At 49.2% G+C, this 19,435-nt stretch overlaps 1 protein-coding gene across 3 annotated transcripts in view; it reads left to right on the top strand.

The window, feature by feature from the left end:
- Nucleotides 1-9,518: 9,518 nt before the first annotated feature.
- The window catches only part of PEMT (phosphatidylethanolamine N-methyltransferase), a 126,020-nt gene continuing 116,103 nt past the window's right edge, over nucleotides 9,519-19,435 (top strand). Inside the window, exons 1-2 of one of the 3 annotated variants that reach the window (XM_023735553.1) lie at nucleotides 9,519-9,657; nucleotides 18,466-18,621. The gene's annotated coding sequence lies outside the window, so the exon portion shown is untranslated. The remainder of the gene's footprint in view (nucleotides 9,658-18,465; nucleotides 18,622-19,435) is intronic. The other 2 variants (XM_023735552.1, XM_004381013.2) reach the window with 2 other exon arrangements.

The following is a 19,435-nucleotide window of genomic DNA, read 5'->3' on the forward strand; positions in this document are numbered from 1 at the left end:
GTGGGGGCACTGGGAAGGGCAGAGACTCAGGCCTGGGTTCCAACACTGCGTGGCTGTGCTTGGCTGTGCTGGGCCTCCTTTCCTTTTCCGTCACGTGGACTGCTATGAGGGACAAATGGAGCAATACACTTCAGGTGCTTGGCACAGTGTCTCCGCTGAGGTCCTTCCCCAGCCTTAACTCTCATCATGACTGCTTTCAACTCCGCACCCTGCTTTCCCCTGTGCATGTCCCTTCTGAGCAGTTTTCACGCTCTGTTGTAATTACCTATATATGTGCCATTCACCTTTGAGCTACTGGGGGCAAGGACTGCATGCTATTATATAAGCCCACAGCATCCTGTTCATCCTGTAGCACTCAGTAGCAGTCAGCATGCCATTACCTTCCTTATTCCATTACTCTAACCATGATATTCAAACGGAAATGTCTCCTTCTTATAGAGTCTGGTCACCCAACCCTGCCCTGTGGCCACTGTTGATTGACTAGGGCTAGTCACTGATGCCCCCATGTAATACACTAGCTTCTAAACTCATCTAACTTTAAGACGAGGGATAAGAATCAAGATCAGCACAAAGATGATTCCTATGAGGTGGAGGTCAGACATACCTCCACTCTCCAACTTCTTCACCTTTTCTGACACCGGCTGTCCCTTCCCCCCTTGGTACACTTTACTTCTTTGCTGGGTCTAGGAGGGTCTCAGCGCAGGGACCAAAGAACTTGCTTTGCTCCAGGCTCTTCTTGATGGTAGTGAGTTCCCCCTCAGTGTCTGTGGAATTGGCCCTTTTATTCAATTTCAAGGTGCGGTCCTCCCATCAGGATCACAAACTGACCAATCCCTTCTGTAGACTACAATTACTCAATGTGCATAGTAATTGACCAATTCCTGCAAGATCATTTAATCCTACTGGGTGGTTTTATGCACCCTATTTGCATAGTGTACTGACCAATCCCTTGAAAGATTGTGGCCCAGCCAATCATTTTGGCAGAATTATAAACCCAAGGCCAGAAAGGCCACATATGAGAGAACCCATTGTACCACACCCCCAAGACAATTATAGTGACCTACCCTCTCAGATACCAGTGTTAGTCCAAGGATGGACATCTGACCCAAGCTGGACCAATTAAAGCTCTCCTCTAGGGTTTTAAAAAAATGTTTTGTCTAATTTCTCAATGTTATGGATTGAATTGCCTTCCCTAAAATGTGTGTTGGAATCCTAACCCCTAAGCCTGTGGATGTAATCCTGTCTGGAAATAACAACTACTAAATAAAAGGTTGGCAGTTCAAACCTACCCAGTGGTGCTGCAGAAGAAAGGCCTGGAGATCTGCTTCTGTAAAGATTATAGCCAAGAAAACCCTGTGGAGCAGTTCTACTCTGCAACATATAGTGTCGCCATGAGTCAGGATTGATTCAATGGCAACAGGTTTGTCTGTTTGTTTGTTTTTTAAATTAGCGTAGGGTGTGTTCTAAACCTAATTACCTCTAAGTTATAAACAGCAGAGTCACAGAGACAAGGAAACACAAATGAGGGAAAGATAAATGCCATGCAGAGATTGCCCAGGAACTGAGGAATGCTGAGGCTCCAGAAGTTGAGGAAAGATCTTCCCCCAGAGTGAACAGAGAAAGAGAGCCTTCCACTATAATTAGTGCCCTGAATTTGAACTTCTAGGCTTCTAAACTGTGAGAAAATAAACTTCTGCTCTTTAAAGTCACCCACTTGTGATATATGTAATCACCTCCATGATGAGATCTGATATAATCTGATCACTTCCATGATAGGATCTGCTGTGAGCAGCCAAGGAGTTGAAAGAGAATTTCCTTGGGGGTGTGGCCTGCCTCCAATATATGCAGACTTTCTGGCAAAACTTTGTGGCTTTTGCTCTGCACTGGATCCTGCATTCAGCTCGTCAGCATCTGACCTCCAGTTCTTGGGACTTGGGCCAGCAGCCTGCCGTCTTACTTGCCAATCTTGGATTCATCAGCCTTCACAGCTGTGAGTCAGCTGCCTCCTGTCTGACCTGTGGATCTTGGGTTTGTCAGCCTCTGCAGCTATGTGAATCAGGAGAAGCCTCCAGCCTGATGCTTGGCCCACAAACTTGGGACTTGCTGGCCTCTACAACCTCATAAGCAATTTACTTGAGATAAATCTCTCTATCTCTCTCTTTCTATATATATACATATATATATACACACACACCCACACACATTGCATTGGTTTTGCTTCTCTAGAGAACCTAGCCTAAGACAGATGTCAATAAGGTAAATTAGCTACTATTTTCTGCCTTTTCTTTCAGTTACCAAGATATATATTTTAAGCCCCACAAGGTATTTTTATTGTGTTAAAAATTTAATATTTTCTGGAAAAAGCAAAAGTATAGAGGCAGTGAAACGATCAGTGGTTGCCAGGGGTTCATGCGGAGAGCAAGGATGAACAGGTGGAACACAGGGCACTTTCAAAGCAGTGAAACTCTTCTGTATGATACTGTAATGGTGGACACATGACATTATCCATTTGTCAAAACCCATAGGGCTGAACAACACAAACAGTGAGCCTGCATTGCACACTCAAGTTGCTTCAAAATTCCAGGCAGCAATAAGACTGCTAGGATGAGGTTTCCACTCAATGGCATCAACAACTCCAGGAGAGCTGTGTCCATCTATTCTGGTTGAGCCACACACACGAGACATTCACAAAGTGTTGGCAAAGTGAAAGCTATTATTATTACTCACAAACAGCAGCATACTATAGGAAACAGTTCCATGATGAGCAGTCCTCCCTGGCTCCAAAGCTGTCCAAGTGGAAACGGAAAACTCTTCTACACGTGCTCTCACTTTGCACTATAGGAGAGGAACTAGGACTGTTTCATGATGAGCAGCTCCCCCTGGCTTGAAAGCTGTTCAGGTGGGATGGAAACTCTTCTACACATGCCCCATGATGCACAGTAGTAGACAAAACCAACCAACCAAACAAACAAACCCATTGCTATTGAGTTGATTCTGATGCGTAGTGGCCCTATAGGACAGAGTAGAACTGCCCCATAGTGCTTCCAAGGCTGTAAAACTTTACGGAAGCAGACTGCCACATCTTTTCTCCCGCAGATCTGCTGCTGAGTTCGATCTGCCGACCTTCTGGTTAGCAGCTGAGCGCTTTAACCACTGTGAAACCAGGGCTCCTTCATCATAGACAAGGGACCAGCAAACCCCTCCGCCAGCCAATTTTACACTCCAGGGACTACACGACTCCGTACATGAAGCGTAATGTAGATTTTCCTGCCTGATCTTCCCAGGAGGAGGTGGTTAGACAACTGGGCATCAGGTGGAATTTCATTACTTTATAGTCTTGCTGTTTAGGAGCCCTGGTGGCGTAGTGGTTAAGAGCTCAGCTGCTAACCAAAACGTCTGCAGTTCAAATCTACCAGCTGTTCCTTGGAAACCCTATGTGGCAGTTCTACTCTGTCCTATAGGGTTGCTATGATTCAGAACTGACTCAATGGCACCTAACAATAACAACAAGTCTTGCTGTTTATCAGGCTTCAGCGGGTGGTGGTTTGTTCTGAAGCCTAAAGATGCTCACAGGGGGGAGAGCGGGGAGGACCGTGGTCCCTGGGCTTGTCTGAGGGGACTGCCTCCTCCCAGAACTGTATGTGAACTATGGACTTTATTTAATAATAATTTATCACCATTGGCTCATCAATCATAACAAATGTACCACACAAAGGTAAGATTTTAATAACAAAGGAAACTGTTTGCAGGGGGAAAAGAGGAGGTATATGGGAATTCTCCATTCAGCCTGATTATTTTGTAAACCTGAAACTGAATATTTATCCACTCTGCAGGAGGTACAGTGGTGGGCAAAGCAGACAAAGTCTTCGCAAAGAAGGGAAGAGTGTGCTAGGAAGAAGGAACATGAGGTGCAAAGGCCCTGTGGCTGTAAGGAACTAAGAACAGGCCAATGTGGCTGGAGTGCAGAGAGCAAGAAGAATTGGAAAGGTGGGCCACGCCTGGCCCACAGGACCGAGGAAGCCCTGGTGAGGGATAATTTTTTGCCTTTATCCTTAGAGGAGCAATCATGCTTCTCAGAGGAAACAAGGATTTAGCTGGGTCTTGATATGATGGCTAAAATGCATATAAGGAAAAGAAACAGAGAAGGGGGAAGAAACATGATGGGCTTTGAGCACCACATAGCTGAGTGTGTGCAGGAGTCTGTGCTGGGCATTTTGTGTGGTCTCATCCAACCTGAGGGAGGCAGGGCTGTGTAGTGACCAAAGCCCAGGCTTAGAGTTGGGCAGGCAGGTTTAAATCTAGCCACGTGCTTAGCTGCATGACTGTGAGTTCCTTCCGGCTGAGTCAGTTTCTTCATCGGGAAAGCCAGAGCAATACTCCCTGTCTCAATGGGCTGCGATGAGGCTTGAAGAAAATGATGCTTGTAAAGTACTCACAGCCAGGGCCAACGGCACTACGAAGGCTCAAAAAATTTTCTGTCTTTCCTTGTGTGTTTTTGTTTTAGTGTAGTAAAATAAACATAACATAAAATTTAACATTTTAACCATTTTCAAGTGTACTATTGAGTGGCAGTAAGTGTATTCACGATTGTGCAACTATCACCTCTACCTAGTTCCAGAACTTTTTCATCACCCCAAAAGGAAACCCGGTATCCATTAAGCAGTCACTCCCTACTCCCCCTTCCCCCATTCCCTGCTTTCTGTTTCTATGGATTTTCCTATTCCAGATATTTCCTATGAATGGAATCATAATTTGTGCCTTTTGTGTCACAGCATGTATCAGTGATTCACTCCTTTTTATGGCTAAATAACATTCTGTTGTATGAATAGATCACATTCTGTGTATCCATTCATCAGTTGATGGGCACTTGGGTTGATTTCACCTTCTGATTATTGTGAACACTGCTGAAATGAACACTGATGTACACGTATCTGTTTGAGTCTCTGCTTTCAATTCTTGTGGGTATATACCCAGGAGGGGAATTGCTGGATCCTATGGTAATTCTATGTTTAACTTTTTGAGGCACTGCCAAACTATTTTCTACAGCGGCTATAACATTTCATGTTTCCACTAGCAGTGCACAAGGGTTCCGACTTCTCCACATCCTTACTAACACTTGTTATTTTCTGGTTTAAACATTCATTTTTATTTATTATGATTTTTTTTTATATGGTCATCCCATTGAGTATTCCATTGTGGTTAGCGCTTGTTTGGATTTTCTCTTTTACTCTGAAGGTCAGAGAGGGCAAGGCACTTGTCCCAGTTCCCAACGCGGGAAGCAGCCCGGCAGGGACTGCCAGGATCGCTCTGTCCATAAGATCTAAGCATAGACCCGGCCACCCTCCCAGCTCCACAGAGAGGGCCACTGAGGCTCAGAGGGGTGACTTGCCCAAGGTCATCTAGCTTGGGAGTGGCAGAATTATTTGTTCATTTACTCAGTAAATGTTTACTGAATGCCTACCTTGGGCCAGGCACTGGTCCAGGTGCGGAATAGAGTTGTGAATAAACAAATGAAAACCCCTGCCCTGGTGAAGCTGGCCTCCTAGTGGGAGAGACTGACAAAATACAAAATACAAAATAAATGAATAAGCTGAATGAATGTGTCACATGGTGATAAGGGCTGTGGAGAGAAATGAAGCTGGCAAGGGGGACGGAGAGGTGGAGTGTAAAGGCAATGCTTGAGCAGAGACCTGATGTGGTGAGGGAGGAAGCTGTGTGGAGACCTGGAGAACAGCCAGCACAAAGTCCCTGAGTGTGCTGGGTGATCCAGGAACAGCCAGGAGGCCGGGTGGAAGGCAGGCCTTGTCTGTGCTGTGGATGCTGAGAGGCGGAAAGGCCCACCAGCACCGACCTCCTTGCTGTGTTTCTGGGCTGGCTGAGGTATTGAGGGCTGGTTCAAGTGAGTTCACTCCTGTGCCCTCTGTCAGGCAAGCAGGAGGTCACTAAGGAAAGGACTCATTCCTAGGCCCAGGGCAGCAGGGAGGGACAGGGAACTCATCACCCGCAGCTGCTGTGCTGCTCCACTCCACGTGCTCCTGTGGACCCCCTGAAGCTCTCTGGTTCCTAGGCCAGGAGGAAGGCAGTCCAGGCCCAAATCTAGGAAGTAGCACTGGGCACTGGGGTCCCACATGCCCACCTCTCCCTCCTGGTTTACTGAGCCACCCAAAGCAGTTTCCACAGGGCTGCCATCCTGGCTCCTTCTCACCCTATCTCCTCCCAGGAACTCAGAGCCCCTGAGCTGTCATCTAGCTCTCCTGGATGCCAGGGCTGGGCTGATCCAACCCCAGCAGCGTGTCCACAGGTGTGATCCTAACAGCTGAGTCTCATTTATACAGAAAGGAGGGAAACCCATGTCCATTGAGAAGCTACTGTGCGAGTTATCACCTCCATCCTCACTGCAGCCTCACTCAAGCAGTACCCTGACGCCTGTTTTATGAACAGAAAATAGATTCAGAGTAGAACCCAAAGACATCCAATAAGCAAATGTTAATTTTAATCATAAAAGCCCATTTTAATGATTGCTGGGAACTGGGAGTTAACACAGCCAGATTTGGTGTGTATGGGGGGATCTAGTGCAGGGGAGGGAGCTCAGGGAGAATGGGGAGGGCAATAAAGGGGTTAAGTCTTCTTTTGGTCTTGATTTTCTGTAGCAGGGGTCAAGCCCCTTGCAAGAGAGGTCATCTGGAGTTGTTTGGCCTGGAGCAGACTAGGAGATAGCCTTTGATAACTGTATTCCCTTATCTGAAGAGCTATCAGAGAGGTGACCCTGAGGGTTGAATGTAGCTTGATTTGTTAAAGCTTCTGGAAGGGTGACTTTGGCTCAGTGTCATGAATAAACACCCCTGTCCTATTGTAGGAGTCCCTGGGTGGTACAAACAGTTAACTCATTGCTAACCTAAAGGTTGGCTGTTGAAGTCCACCCAGAGGTACCTCGGAAAAAAGGTCTGGCAATCTACTTCTGAAAAATCAGCCATCGAAAACCCTATGGAGCACAGTTCTACTCTGACACACACGGGGTTGCGATGAATCAGAATTCACTCCACAGCAACTAGTTATTGGTTTTGGTCCCATAGTAAAGCAGACTACTTCAATAGGTGGTGAACCTCCCATCACTTGAAGCATGTAAGCAGCAGTGACATTTCCATCTGCCAGGGATGCTGCAGAAGGAGCAGCCTAGCAAAGGAGTTTGGCCTGGATGATTGATTTCCCTACAACCTTTCAGACCTGGAGCTTTCAAGGGAGAGAGGCAAAGACTTCTGCCCTTAAGTATCTTCAGCAGGCTTTTGATCTGAACAACCCAGTCACATTTCAACTTCCAGTTTGTCTTCTGGGTGGGGTGTTTGCTTTTCACAGGGGTGGAGGGACTTAGGGGTGGAGGAGTGTATTCCTCTAGTTACATCAGCTCTGATATGACCTCTGATGTTTAACTTTCTTTGTTTCCAGATGAACAAAACACACAAAAATTCATTTTGTTGCCTTAACAAAACAACAAGAGAGGCCAGGTAGGTCAGGAGAAAACTGGGGCTTCAGTGAGTTAGACATGTGGGGTAAGGGAATGCTCGCTAGGAGCCTCCCCCACCCTCACCTTGGTGGGCTCCCCAGAAATGGCTCTGATTCCAGCAGGGCCTGCCTGGGTATCCTGAGCAGGTGAGGGTTCCTGACTTGTGAAATGCCAGGGGTTACTTAGTGAACTAGTCCTTGAGTACCCATTGTAAACCCAGCTCTGTCGGTGAAGCACTTCCAGGGGTCAGCTCCTATGTGATAAGCTTGAGCAACACATCTTTTCCCATTTTACTTCTGAGGACAAGGAGAGCTGCCCACAGTCACAGAGCTAGTGTGTGCTCCAAGGCCAGTGCTCTCTCTGCTGTATTGGCCTGCCCACCCCCTCCTGAGGATGTGGTGAAGGCTGGGGCTTCCTGTAAAGCAATCACCACAGGGAAGGGAATGCAGTGTAAACATTCAACAATGGTAGGTACTGTAATGTACTTAGAATGGAGGATGGTGAGACTTCCTCTCACATACTTTGGACGGGTTATCAGGAGGGACCAGTCCAGAAGACCCTCATGAGATGGATCGACACAGCAGCTGCAACAATGGGCTCAAATATAGCAAAGATTGTGAGGATGGCACAGGATGAAGCAGTGTTTTGTTCTGTTGTACGTAAGGTCGCTATGACTTGGCATTGTTTTGATGGCACCTGACAACCATAAGGTGGAGAGATGTTGGCCACCGAAATTGGGAAGCAGCTGGTGTTGTGGAAAGAGCATTGAGACATGGAGTCTGGTCCTGCCTGGCTGCCTGACTTTGAGCAAATCTCTCAATCTATTTCCCCATATAGGTAATACTCAGCTGCAAAAGCGTTTCTCTTTGGACCCATACATCTAAAACCCACCTATTTTTTTAACTCCTTCTTTCCTGCTACTCGCCCTCCACCACTATTCCGTAGCTCACTAGCCTTTTCTCTACTCCTGAACCATAAAAAAAGCCAAACCCGTTGCTGTTGAGTCAATTCCAACTCATAGCGACCCTATAGAACAGAGTAGAACTGCTCTATAGGGTTTCCAAGGAGCGCCTGGTGGATTCCAACTGCCAACCTTTTGGTTAGCAGCTGTAGCTCTTAACCACTACACCATCAGGGTTTCCTCTACTCCTGAAGTACCCCTAAATTCTATCCTTTCTCCTGCCTTTGCAGGTGCCATTTCCTGTTCCTAGTCCACTCTCCAGCCCTGCCTCTGCACCTTGTATGACTGGCAGTTTCTCATCAGCTCAAACCTCTCTTCGTCAGAGGCCTTCCCTGAGCATTCTAAGAGCGTATCCTTTGTTATCCTGACCTAGCCCCCAGTTTTTTCCATCATAGCGCTTATCAGAGTTGTAATCCTTTATATATCTCCGTTAAAAGACTAAGGGCCCTTGTCTGTCTTGCTGGCTGCTGCGCCCTCAGCACACAGACGGTGAGTGAAAGCAAGAATGAGTGACCGACGACTGAGGGGAGGTGTCCCTGGCTGAACGAAAAGGTCCGGGGAGTCGGGGGACCAGGACTTAGGAGCTGCCTCCGGCCGGAAGCGATAAACTCCGCTCTGGCCGCACGGCCCCGGGGCCAGGCGACTCCGCTACTGGGCGGGGAGCAGAGTCGGCCAAAGTCCGAATCCGCAGGGGGCTGCCCGGGAGCTACTTATATCTACAACCCACGGCCGCCGGCCTCTAACGCACTTCCGCCAGTCGAGCACAGGACGCCAGGTCAGTGGCAGGCGGGCTGCAGGCGCGGGGACACCGTCGCGTGCCTCCAGCGACCCTGGGACTTGTAGTTCCCAGCTCCTCGGAAGCCGTCGCAAGCCCGGGAACTAGGCGCCCCGCAGGGGCCGGGAACTACATTTCCCACAAGGCCGGAGGGAGAGCGCGCGCGCGCGCGCGCGTGTGTGTGTGTGTGTGTGTGTGTGTGTGTGTGTGTGTGTGTGTGTGTTGGGAGGGCGGGGCGGTGGTCACCGGGAAAGCGCCCCGGCCGGCGGCGAACCCCCAGCGCAATGGGGCGGGTTTCGGACGGCGGGAGGCGCTGCGAGGCTCCGCGTGGTCCCTCCGAGGCTGGCACCTGCTGAAAGGACCTGGGCCGCGGCCGGGCCTGACTGCTGCGGAGGCCTCGGCAGTGTTGACTTCAGGCAGGTACTGACCGCGCGGGGCTACGGGCTGACGGGCCACCCGGGCCGCAGAGAGAGGGACCAGGAAGGCTGGTGGCCGGCACCGCTTTCAACGCCCGGGGGGCGGGGCTGCGGGCGTTACCAGGCAACGGGGGCGGGGGCGCCGCGTGCCTGCGTGGGTGCTTGTGTGCGCGTGTGCGCGTGTGTGACTGAGAGACTCACTCAGAGATGCGAGATCGGGGTGTTTGAGAGGGAGGAAGCCAGCCTCAGATTGTGTGTGTGTGTTCGCGCGCGCGTGTGTCAGGCAGGGGTGTGCCTGAGGTTGTGTGTGTCTGCGTGTGAGTCTCCGGTATTGTGTGGTCTCGTTTCGGGGAGCGTGTGTCTAAGCGTGGGTGTGTATACTGGAGGCTGTGTATTACAGAGTGTGGGGAGTGGAAGCAGGTGTGTGCGAGCGAGGGTACGTGCGCGTGTGAGGACTGCGAGTGTGCCCGGAGGGGCCGGAAGGCCTGACCTGCAGCTGGGGCAAGAATAGTGTTGAGCCCTGGTGCCTCCACTCCGTGACTCTGAGCAGATTGCAGACTCTCACCCCGTCCTGGGTCGATGTTGGGACAGTCCATACCTGCCAGCGTTGTGTACGGGATGGGATGGTAGGGCCCTGAAGGTGGAGACCTGGTGCTGGCTCAGCTGGCTGAGTTGGCCTTTTCCTGGGTCTCTCCCCAGTCTCCCAGTTCCAGTTGCTTTTCCGCTTGCCTATGTTCTCCCATGTATCAAAACTTCCTATTAGATTCTTCATTATCCTTTTTCATCAATCAGCCACTGTTCATTGAGCCCATAAGAGACATCTCTGCTTGCAGCAGTCTCTGATTTAGTCTGTCTGTTCCCTTTATTCTCTACTCACACGTGTGTTTATTCATTCACTGACCCAGCCAGTGGTTCCTGAGGGCCTTGTGTCAAGGTCCTGCTCTTCCTGAGCTTTTATTCTAGAAGGGAGACAGGGAAACAAGCTGAAATATTCTGAAGGAGATATTTAGAGAGTAGCCTGGTGGGGAAGTGGGAATGAAATCCCAAGATAGGTGGTCCCAGAAGATCTCTCTGAGATGGTAACTTGTGATTGGAGACCTGAATGATAAACCAGTAGGGGTAAGAGGGCTAATGGTAGAGGGAGCACAGTGCGAGAAAGTCTTAAGGAGGGAGTGTTCAAGGAACAAGGAAAGGCTAGGCAGCCAACCCTGAGGTAGTGGAGGAGGGTAGTAGGAAGTGGATGGCTGAGGAAAAGACATTACTGTTACAGGTAACTTTTCATTGACATAAAACAGACTTACAGATGAGTGACAGAGCGTACACTTAGAGCTCGATGCAGTTTCATAAAGTGAACATACCCGTGTAATCAGCACCCAGACCAAGACGCAGACCAGCCCCCAGGAGCATTCGAGATATCTCGGTTTACATGGTAAATCACAAATGAGAAGGGCTGTTGGAGTTCTGAGGAGCCCTGTTGATGTAGCGGTTAAGCGCTCGACTGCTAACCGAAAAGTTGGCAGTTCAAACCCACAAGCCCCTCCGAGGGGGGAAGATGTGGCAGTCTGCTTCCATAAAGATTTACAGCCTTGGAAACACTATGGGGCAGTTCTACTCTGTCCTGTAGGGTTGCTATGAGATTCAATGCCAGTGAGTTTGGTTTTGGTTGGAATTCCAAGGCGAGGCCCATCAGCACTGCTTGGTTTAGCCACCAGTGTTTCATGGAGGAGGTAATTCTGTGGGGAAAGGTGGGCTGCCCTTAGTAAGGGATGGGCAGAATGCAGGCGGACAGGGACACACAGCAGACCCAACTCAGAGCCTGGCCTAGCACATTTGCCCTGAGGCACGGCCTATATTCTAGGTGGAGTGGCAAAGAGGCTTAGCCAAGAGCAGGGGAAGATTAATTGGATCTGTGGGGGAGGCTTCCCTGCCCTTTCTCCTTTCCACTAGAACCTGATGGGGCTGTGCAGTTTGAGAGCTGGGAGCATTTGAGGGGTACAGGTCAGGGTGACCCTCACTGGCTAACATTCTGTTTTTCCATTGCTGTTCTCATTGGTACAGTTAAGCTTCCTATTGCCAAGGGATTTTTCTTTAAAAAAAAAAAAAAAGAAAGAAACCCAACCTCCACAACAATATGTATTTGCAGTATCTCCTCTTCCTCCTCACTCAAACTCTGTTTTTAAAAGATGTCAATCCCTGGCCTGAGTAAGTCTCAAGGTTTCTCTTCACCTGATGGGCTGCCAGATCTCACACACGGGCGCCATCCATTAGAAATGTAATGTGAGCCACGTACGGAGTTTTTAATTTTCTAGTAGCCATATTAAAGAAAAAGAAACATAAAAATTTAATCATATATTCTGTTCAACCCAATGTATCCAAAATATTGTCATTTTATCCTATGACACCCCAAGTACTCAGTAGGCACGCTGGCTAATGGCTACAATATTATGTTGGACAGTGCCACTGTTGGACACAATGCTTGCATAGCTGGTTGTACCCTTAGCCAGCTCTCTTTGGGGCTGCTTCGATTGGTCCAGAATCTTGGTTTTGTTTTTAATTTAAAAATTTACTTATTGGGGTAAGGGGTATGCCTGGCACTTGCCCCCAGTAGGTTCATTGACCTAAGCCCTTTTTTGCCTCACTCTTTGCCTTCCCTGATGTGGGTTTCTTGCTGGTGGGTGGATGGGAGCAGGGACTTGCTGGTCACAGGCAGGGATGCCGGTCTAGGGCCATGTATGTCAAATATTTCTGTGCTGGCTTCTTGGAGAACCCAGAGTATCAGAGCAAATTGAGCTGCTGAGAGCAGGGTCATGGTTCCCAGTGGACTCTCTTCATGCCCAGGTATAAGATCCCTTTTCTTTTCCATAGACTCACCTATTCACATGAGCAGATGGGTGGTATCACCTACTCACTGTAGGTGCCAAGAGTGGGGGGCCTTAGTTTCTTGAGCTAGAAAATGGGACTGGTAATGGGGCTATGGTGAAGACCAAAATGATTACAAAGGGTATGGAGGAACTTTATAAACTGTAAAGTGCAGCTCACATGAGGGTGGTCTTCAGAAGGCAAAGACCCTGTATTTAGGAAGCTCAGAGGCTAGGTAGGGCGACCGGTACCTGTAGTTGGACAGTCCCCATTTGTAATATGGGAGCGAAAGTATAAACCATTTGAAGCAAAGTCCTCATGGCAGATATGGGGTGTTTTGACTACCTTTTGGGGAAGGATATTTCCCTGCTCCACAAAATGTTTTTTAAAAACCTTTTGATGTTATCACTTTAGTTAAATATTTGGCCATTGTATTAGGTGACTTATTTAGTAAAATCCCAAGAACATACATTTTGTCTTCAATATTTTTTGGATCAGAGTCAAGACAATAGATTTGAGGCTTTACTCTGCCACTTATTATATAACCTTGGGCAAGTCAGTGAAATTCTCTCTTAAGCTCAGTTTCTTCTCAATCTATTGAGATAATCATATGGTTTTTTGAATATTGAAGCAGCCCTGAATTCCAAGGACAACCCCCCACTTGGTCATGACATATTATCCATTATATATATAATTTTGATGGATTCCATTTGTTAATATTTTGTTGAGGATCTTTATGGCTATATTCCTGAGTGTGGAATAAAGAATTTAACTTTATCCAGAGTAATTTGGTCTTTGCCCTTATTCTCTGAGAGAGAACTCTAAACCCTTAGAATTTCCTAAGTAATTGAGGTGTTTTTGTTATGTAAGGCCTCTAGACCACACCTGAGGGTTTGTGCTAATGAGTGGGGCTGGCCTGGCCAGCTGATATCAGCTGATCTTAGATGGGGGGCATGATTCAATTAATCATCCCTATGCATTGAGGCCCCAATAAAATATCTGGACACGGAAGCCTCGTGGGCTTCCTGGTTGGTGAAGACATCAGTGCACATTGGAGAGTAGTACGTCCCTTTCTTGGGACTTGAAAGCTCCGTGTTGGGAACCTTCCCAGACCTCACGCTATAGGTCTCTTCATTTGTGTCATTTTTGCCATAATCAAGCTGTAATTGTAAGTGTAACACTTTCTGTGAGTTCTGTGAATTGTTCCAGCAAATTATCGAACCTGAGGAAGTAGTGGGAGCCATCAGGTCAGAAGTAAGGGGGTGGGGGGCTTAGGGACTGTCAAGCTTAAGACTGGTATCCTGTGTGGGTCGAGGGAACCCCCGAATTCATAGCTAGCAGGTCAGAAGTGAAGGTAGCTCCTGGGGACTCCTGAGCTTGTGTCTGAAGTCTTGGGCAGACCGAGCAGTCTGGAGGACTGTGTATTTGTCCTTTAACTTGTGAGATCTGACATAGCTCTGGGTGGTTAGGGTCAGAGAAAGAAGTGCTGCAGGTGTGGCTGGTGTCAGAACTGAACAGAGAAGTGAAAGGCGGGGATTTGTTTTATCCTCGTAGTTGGTGTCAGGAAAAGGTGGAATTTGATGATTATTTATCCACTCAATGAGGAATATTGGTTTGTATTTTTATTGTAATGTCTTAGGTTTTAGTATTAAGGTAATGCTGGTCTCATAAAGTGAACTGGAAAGTGTTTCCTCCTCTTCTGTATTCTGGAAGAGATTATGTAGAATTGGTATTATTTCTTCCTTAAATGTTTGGTAGAATTCATCCAGTGAAACCATTTGGGCCTGAAATTTTCCTTTTTGAAAGGTTTTTAATGTGAATTTAATTACTTTAATAGGTATAGGATTATTTCTTGGATGAATTTTGGTAGTTTGCATCTTTCATTTGTGCCCATTTTATCTAAGTTGATGAACTCATGGACATCAAGTTGTTCATTAAAAAAGCCCAAAAAACAGTTGCCATTGAGTTGATTCTGATTCATGGCAACCCCATCTGTGTCAGTGGCTGATTTTTTTGGAAGTAGATCACCAGGACTTTCTTCTGAGGTGCCTCTGGGTAGATGCCAACCTGATAGAAGCCTCGGTTCTGGGCCCTTGAAGGTGAATTTAAAGGAAAGGGACCTGAAACCCACAGTCAAACAGAGGAGAGAAGAAGGGGGTGGGGGTAGTCAGACCACACAGACCCCACCATGGAAGGGAGCACTGCTCTTGGCCCAGGGACTGAGGAGCTCATGCGCCATCAGAGCCATCACAGCCAGACATTCGGTGAACAGATGAACCAATGAATGAATGAAGGGATGTCCTTCACCTCTGGAAAGTAGTTATGGATTTGGGGAGTTGGAGCAGCTGCTGGCAATTTCATTTTATTGTGGGGCTTAAGGGCATTTCAAAGCAATGTATTTTCCAGGGCTCCGTTGCAACGGACCAGTGGTATTTGAGATAACTGGCACTGTGACCTTCTAACAAATTGGCTCCTCCTGCGCTAAGACTGTCTCCAGTTTCCAGGGCCGCCTCGTCCTCAAATTCCACCATGGCTACATTCCTGGCCCAGCGTTCCTCTCTCTGACCCATCCTTTAGAATGGTTATCTTCCCCGGGGTTGGGGGAGGGGGTGGTGACCTCCAGGAAGTGAGACAGGTGAAATATTTATCTTAGCATAAGCAAACAGGAAAAGGGGATGAACACCCTTGCCACTAGGAACCTCCTTCTGCACCCTGTATGTTCATACCTGTCCTCACCTCTGTCCTGAATGTAACCCTGGTGGCTAGTGTCATTACCCCAATTTTACTGAAGGCACACTCGCGACTCAGATTGGTCATAGGAATTGTGCTGTGCATGGTGGAGCCCTGTGCCCAGCCTGGATCTGTGAGCTGCCAAAGCCCAGAGTCTTTCCTCTGAGCCAGTGACCCTAGTGCAGAGTAGAAAAAAAATAGGGTCAGAGAGCTGCCTAATGTATAACACCTTCCCCCACTCCTGCTAGATCATACTTAGAGGAAAAAGACCGGGACGCTCATTCTTGTACCCCAGGCACCAGGCACAGGGCTCTGGCCAGAAGTTGCCCCATAAACATTTGACAGCGCCAACTGGCAATGCTAGGGGCACATGCACAGCACCTGGTCGAGGCACGAGGCAGGCTTTGCAGTGCTGGTGCATCCCTTTCCCCTCCTGGGCAGCCCCTGCTCTGTCTCTCCTGCCGTTTGATGTATAGAGTATGTACAATCAAATGGCTGCTTGCGATCGATGTGACTTTGACTCACTGGGCTCCTACTGTTTGCTTGGATGTCACAATGTGGCATGAACCCTGGGTGCTGTTTACCTGCTGCAAATCATTCCCTGAAAATAAAACATTGCTCTCAAGCGTCTCCAAATCCCTCAGTAAAGTGGAGTTGCTATGAGCCTCCTCCTTACAAGCCTGTGGGGTTTCACTGGCGGAGCCCATTGGTCAGGGACGGTATGGGATTATTCCTGGAGCTCAGCTAAAGTTTCCTCCTGCATCTGATAGGTTGTCCCTCTCCTCAGCCAAACAAGGAGAGCTCTGCAGACTGTGACCTTGAAGGGCTTCCAGTCTTACAGTTACCCAGTTAGCTAGGATGGCACTACTTATGTCACTGCTTTTACAAGGTTTTTTTTTTGGGGGGGACGTGGAGGGTGGAAGCCCTTCCCTTGGTCCAGGTGGCCCAGGGATCTGCAGAGGATGGCCAGGCACCACTCCTGCACACTCCCACCTGACCTGGGCTTTTGGCTCTTTCTTGCTGATCCTGTTTCAGGAGGGATTTTGTGCAGTGAGCAATCAGGAAGGCACCTGCAGTAGGGAGTGGGAAGCCAGGTGGCTTCCTCTCCCTAAAAGCCCCCCTGTTGCCTGGAATTCCACTCTGAGCCATTAGTCATTCTTTCCTACAGATCTGGCTCTTCTCCAGGCAACCAGGCCTGGAGTCTCTCTGCTCTTCAAGGTGACTGGGGTTATCAGATATTTCCCTCAGGAGACCAGGTTGACCTGAGGGCACTGGGACCTGGTAGGGAAGGGGGCCGTGGTCCAGTTTCGACAGGTTCAGCCCTAACTGGGTCGGGGGAGTGGGTGTCAGGGCTGAGGGGAGGGTGTACCAGTTGCTGCTAACCCTGCAGGGCCTCACTTTTCCTCCCCCACCCCAGCAAGACCTGGAAACACTGACTTTTATCCTTCCTCCAAGGCAACAGGAGCTCCAGTCCTTCCTTCTGGCCTCTGGCAGGCCTGCCCCTGCAGAGAATATGCAATTGCATCCTTTTGTATTAGGACTTTATGGCTTTTTTATTGGCCTTTAAGTGCTTGTCTGCTAACCAAAAGGTCAGCGGTTCAAACCCACAGCCACCTGCCCCTCTGGAGAAAGATGTGGCAGTCTGCTTCTGTAAAGATTACAACCTTGGAAACCCTGTGGGGCAGTTCTACTCTGTCCTGTGGGGTTGCTATGAGCCTAGGTGGCCTAAGGCTCCTCACTGACCTGTGTGGTCTTCTCTAAGCCTCTGGTTTTCTTATCTGCTGAGCAGGGATTGAATGAGATGAGATGTGTGAAGTTTAAATAAATGCCCCTTGATCTCAGTAGCTGGTATGAGTGAGTTCATTATGGGTGTCTTAGCCCCATGCTGGGGTCCTTCTACCTTAGTCCCTCCCTCCCCCAGGTAGGGTCCCCTTGGTGGGTGCTCACTGTTTGTAAAACGACAGTGAGTGAAATTATTAAACGAGAAGGCAGTGTTTAACCTAAGGGGTACAGGCTGCTGAGGAGATGATTCCAGCTGACTTTTCCGGAAGCCCTTTGTTAGACCTCTCCTTTTACTGAGGGCAGTTTGCACACGGTGAGCTGTCCAGGCCTCCAGTGGACAGCTGTCCAGGCCTTCAGCAGACAGTTGGGGAGTTTGACATGCATATGCCGGCCAACCCAGACTCCAGTTGAACATTCTGTTGTGTTTGTTGTTAGCTGCCGTGGAGTCGATTTAGACTCATGGTGACCCCATGTCTCAGGACAGAGTAGAACTGCTCCATCGGGTTTTCAAGGCTGTGACCCCTTTTGGAAGCAAACTTCCAGGCCTGTCTTCCTAGGGGTCTCCGGGTGGGTTTGAACTATCAACCTCTGTTATTAGTTGAACACTTAACCATTTGTGCCACATTCCCATCACCCTAGAAATTCCCTGTGCCTCTCGCAGGCAGTGCCCCGCCTTGCTCCACAGGTGATCCCTGTTCTGATCAGATGACTGAAGCCTTCCTAGGCCCTCCCTGAAGCCATCTGCCAGCTCTCTCACTTAATGTCCCAGCCTTAGGTTTCCACCATGAGTCCCTCTCCACTGTCTGTCACCTTCTCCCCAGCTGGAGGGGACTCTGCCCTGGAACTTGTGCCTCACACTCTTCCCTCTTTGGGCCAGCCCTTGTGAGTTCAGGATCAGTGGGTCTACCTGTTCCCGTTGATGGCTGACCCACAGGGAGAGACTTGACCGCTTCCCGGTGACCCAAAGGCAGCGGGAGGGTGCAGTGGTTAAGGCCCAGACAAGGCCACCTGGTGGATGATGTTGGGGTGACCAGCCATTCTGGTTTGCCTGGGTCTGGGGTTTCTGGCATGTGAGGCTTTCATTGCTAACACTGAGAAAGTTCTGGGATGGCTCCACAGGTTTTCCCTCTGAAATAAGATGTGGTTGAGGCTCGAGACTTGCTGAGACAGACAGGTCGGGGCATGTGCTCAGGACATAGCCTGCATGGGCTCACAAGGCCAAGTGGGATGGATCTCTGAGGGTCCCCTGGGGAGACAGCAGGGCTGGGGCCTTTAGAACTAGACCCACGGGGTTTGGACCCTGGCTCTGCCCATTGTGAGTCCGTTCACCTCAGTTTCTGATGCATAGGATGAGGATGATGATGATTTACCTCACAGGCTGTTGGGAGGATTACAGGAGAGAATGTGCTTCACTTATTTTCTTTCTGCTCCATGTGGTCAGATCACAACCACCTGTAAAATGTACCTGTCAGCAGCTTTGTCATGGTGAACATCAAGTGCGTGACTGGTTGAAGGTGTGCAGGAGAAGGTAGGAACAGAGAATGCTGGCTGAGGAGAATGGAGACTGCATGTGCAACGCTCCGTAAAGGGAGTTCTGGTTAGTAATAAAATCCTCATTTATAGAGTTATTGTTATAAACCCCTGCGGGAATTGCCGTTTCAAAAATGAGCACATGGTAAAAAAGACAATTCAAGCTGCAGGCTTGCCTGATGCAAGTTCCTTTACCTGGGATGAATCAAAGCAGAGGCCGCAGGGCAGCTGGCCTGGGGGAGTTTGCAGAGTTGAAGGATGGGGAGAATGGTGTCTCAGGGAGGGCTGGGGTGACATGTCTGCCACTGACTCCTTGCACCAGCCCAGGCCCTGACCCCTGTGCTCCTGCTGACACACCTCCACCCGCTCCACAGCCAGGACTTCCGGCAGAGAGACCCTAGGCCGACCTCTGCCTGGAGTCGGCCAGTCCCCGAGTTTCCAGGCGCCTTTGCTGCTCCTGCCCCTCCCTGGCCATCCCTCCCCTGCCAGACTCGGAAGACACTGCTTGATTTCTCAGCCTGAAAGGTGCCAGAGAAATAAATATGAAGTGCAGTGTCTGGACGGGCAGTGACCATGAAGCTCTGGGGCTCTGCGTCCTGAGGAATTGGTGGGAGCTGCTAGCTCCCCACCTGCAGAGTCCCCATAGGCTGCTCTGATCTCCAGTCCAAAGCCAAGTCAAGGGTGGCCTGCACCCCTGAGTGGAGGGTGTCAGAATGCCAGGAGGGAGTGCTGGGAGCCCTTTCAGTTACTCATGATGGAGCAAGTGCCAGCCTCACGTAGCAAACATTCATTCTCTGCCAGGCAGTGGATGGGCACTGGAGAGACAAAGATGCAGAAAAAGTGGTCCCTAGCCTGGAGGGACTATTATGGGACTGGGGTAG

Source organism: Trichechus manatus, unplaced genomic scaffold (genome assembly GCF_000243295.1).
Source record: "Trichechus manatus latirostris isolate Lorelei unplaced genomic scaffold, TriManLat1.0 scaffold00080, whole genome shotgun sequence".
NCBI classification, from domain to species: Eukaryota; Metazoa; Chordata; class Mammalia; order Sirenia; family Trichechidae; genus Trichechus; species Trichechus manatus.